A 3,942-nucleotide genomic window follows, 5' to 3' on the forward strand; every position below is an offset into this window, starting at 1 on the left:
GACATCTGGCAACTGTCGGGCACAAATGACCATTTTACCCCTCCTGTTACAATTACTATGAAAACTTCCCTTGGACTTCTGCCGAAAATTCGGCAGAGTCTCCCCTGTATTTTGATCAAACCCAAATTTTTCCACCTGTCAAACAATCATATATATCCACACCAACTGCCAGAATAGAATAACCAAGTATTCACCAGCTCCCAGTTTTCCATTAAAACGAGATATCAGAGCATTTTCTAAAGTTTACAGGGTTTCAAGGATTTTTCCACAAAACTCTACCTGATTTGGTGGCGCGGAAGCTAGGAATGGCCCGGTGGTGGATCCTGCGCACTTCTATGGCCTGGGGGCGAAAAACAGGTTGAAAATGTGAGTGGACAAAAATAATGTTCTTGAAAACAATTTATAACCATAATAACCCCCATTTAAAAATAAGTAAGGATATAAATCGATGGTTTGTCTATATTTCAATACAAGGTATTCAAATAAGCATGTAAAAACATACTGATGAATATACTCGTATAACTGAACAAATATATAAGGATATAAAGGCGCGAATATCAAAGAAACTGGTATAAAATAACTGAAAGTCATAACTGGATAAAAAAAAAACTCAAAATCCTTTGAAACTACCACCTAATTGTACCCCTGTCATATCCGTCAATTCCCCTGGCAGGTCTCGGGCGTCACGCAGTCTACCCGAGCCGCAAACTGGCGAAATTAGGGGACTATGATCAGCTTGATCCGCCGGCAGGTCTCGATAACACCAAGTCGACTCGAGCCGCTCTGGCAAGATACAGGGGACCGTAGTCAGCCTGATCCGCAATCCTGGCAGGTCTCGGGGACACAGAGTCAGCCGAGCCGCAATCCTGGCAGGTCTCGGGACACCAAGTCTGCCGAGCCGCAAATCCTGGCACTCACGGTCCGAGCGTCCCCGAAACTCGTGAGGCAAAGTCAAGTGCACTGACTGAACTGTAAACAGACTGGATGTCCGTAGACATCGGTCCGTCTGAGGGTAATCACCAAATGAAAAGACGGGTACATGGTGGTTCTAAAATAACTATTTTAGAAAAACCTGATAAGTCTCTGTAATCTGATAAATCTGAGGTAAGCTGCCATTTCTGTATCACAAATCTCAAGTCTACTGCTCAACTGAGTAATATAAAAATAAGGATGCTTTACACTACACTTCATGCTCGGAAAAACATGTAATAACACTTATTCAAGATCAGATACTGAAATCTATTCAGATAAACTCATTTATAAAAACTTATTCGTATAAAATTAATATAAAATCACTTACGAAATCTTATTTATAAAAAAATCATCTATATAACTTATTTATATAAAAGCCTTTATGAAAGAAAGTCCACCCACTGATGGTTCGAGCTAGCTGGACCCTTTCGAAGGTCCCTCCTGTGGGTCGATTGGACCTCTGGTGCCTGATTAACCATGAATATTAAATTAATAAAACTGCTCGATAAAAGAATTAAATTAAACACCCTGCCCCGGCTCCTAGGAATACGTGCATTCATTTAAATATCACTCCTAAGCCCACTTTAGTTTTTCAGACAATTAGAACGGTCGTGGAAGACCCGACACTTAGCTAAGCGATAGACCACCAGATCGGCCGATCCGGGACCCCGTGGGTCCACGGTCTCCGATGGCCAATCTAAACTTCTCTGAAGGTTCCTCATAGAGAAGGAACCATGTTCCGCGAGTTTGGTCTGAAACGGACGGTCGGATTAGCCAAAATCGCGTTATCGCTTAAAATCCAAACCCTAGCCCCAGGGTTCGCGATTTCGGAGTATCCGGGACTCCGATTCGCAATCCGCCGAATCCTACAGGATCCTGAAATCATGCAGACCGACATATCCAAAATTGAGTGCGATCCAACGATTTGACGACACTGCACCCAAGGATCGCGCGATATGGAAAATCCGTTCGGGGCTCAAACGGACTCCGAATCGAGATCCGCAAAATCCTACGCGCTCGTGACGACACGAGGATCGCAAAACTACACAGAATTACTTCACCAGCCTCGCCCACGCGCCGCCACACTCGCGGGCAGATTTGGGTGTCCAAAGCGATTTTGGGTTGCCGGAAAATCTCGGAACCAAGACTCCAAACTCCTATCCTAGGTAAAACACCCCATTTTGAGTAAATTTTGTTCTTGGACATACCCCAAAAAGTGACCGGAAACAGCCGATCACGGCAGTCAAAGTTTCGGCCAATTTTCAAGTCGAAAATCGAACGTTCTAGAGCCAAAATCGATTGAAACCCATACATCCATCAGTTAGAACACGAAAAATAGCTGAGAAACCATACCTTACTCGATCGATTTGGTGGAGAATTGAGGGAGAACGAGGAGCTCAAAGTTCAAACTGGAAAATCGGCAAAAATGGCAGATTCCGGCGAGCTCCGGCCACGGCAAGGGCGGCGACGGGTCAGGAAAGGACGGCGGTCGAGTGGTGGTTCGTTTGGTACCAACGGCGGAGATCGGCTCCACCTGTGGCGGCCGGGGCGACGTCGAAAGCGAGCGGAGGTCGGGCTGGCACGCGATCGGGAGGAGAGAGAAGAGAGAGAAATGAGGAGAGAGAAGGGAGAAAGAGGAGAGAGAAACGAGGAGAGAGAAGGGAGAAAGAGATAAAAATCTGACTTTTTGACCAAATTACCGTTTTGCCCTTCACGGTATTTTGATCGTATTTTCTTCGTTACAACTCCTATTCGAGTCTACTCCATGTCTACAGACTCGTTTCGCCGTGCTCTACGCAACGGCGTAAGCNTTACCAAATTCTTTCCCGATCAAAAATTCAACTTTTTCCCTATTAAAATATATGAGGGCAAACTTGTCTTTTTGCTAGAAGATATTAATCCTTCTTTTTAGATATTTTGTTACTTTTTAGATATTTTATTTTGGGTTATTACATCTGGTGCCTCAGGCAGAAGTGCCAGGGGCTGATCACGTGGGGCCACGGGTTGTGGAATAGGTGGAGGTTCTGGCTGATTTTGAGGAACCTGAACCGGTGTAGGGCCTTCTGGCCTGATTGGACCCTCATGCTCTTGGTCAGGAAGGGCTCCTCCCCTCTGTCCAGCTCGGATCTCTCCATGCCCTTGTACTCCAGCTATCTGTGCAATGAGAGGATTCTCTTGGTATGGCCAAGCCAATCCTGGTGGAGGGCTATAAGGGAGGTCTAGCTATTGGACTACAACATCTGGGTTTGGAATTTTGGCCATGGCAGCCTCTCGGTCCTTCCTGAACTGTGTGTTAACTTGCCATTGCATCATGGCTGTCATGTTGTTCAGAGTATCCTGGCTCCTTTGTGCTGTAGCCTCCTGTAGGAACACAGCTTCCTGTATCTGATTCAACCTCCTGTAGCCGGTCCTGGAACGTCTGCTTCCAGTGCTGTCATCAGCTGAGTGTCTGGCATCACTTTCTTCTGACTCTAATCCTTCTCGGAGAACTACCTGATTTCTTTCCGTGGCGTGGCGTGGGTTCTGGCTAGAGCTTCCAATATTCATATACTTGAGAAAATTTCTATCGAAGTATGTATACTGAGAAGTCCCACTGGGCGTGCCAAATTGTTCACCCGTTTTGTTTTTATTCCTGTGATGGAAGGACAAAGTTCCCCATTGCCTTGAAAACCATTGACTGGTCAACAAGCCAACTTTCTTTGGTGTGCGAGCGTGCCACTGCTCGCAATAAAAAATCCTAGCAGACTTATTTGAAACAGATAACTTGTGCCCCAAGTTACTGACTTCTAAACAAGCGATTGTGAATTTTGGTGAGGAATATCTCTCAAGTAAGTTCTTTTCCTTCCTCAGATTGGTGAGGACTTCATAATTTATCACAATATAAAAGTGATAGTTCTAGCCAGAATAGATGATAATAAAGTGGACTGTTTTAGGCAGAACTGCCTTTTACAAAATGAAGAAGGGAGAAAT

This window comes from Prunus dulcis, chromosome 7, assembly GCF_902201215.1.
Source record: "Prunus dulcis chromosome 7, ALMONDv2, whole genome shotgun sequence".
Taxonomy (NCBI): Eukaryota; Viridiplantae; Streptophyta; class Magnoliopsida; order Rosales; family Rosaceae; genus Prunus; species Prunus dulcis.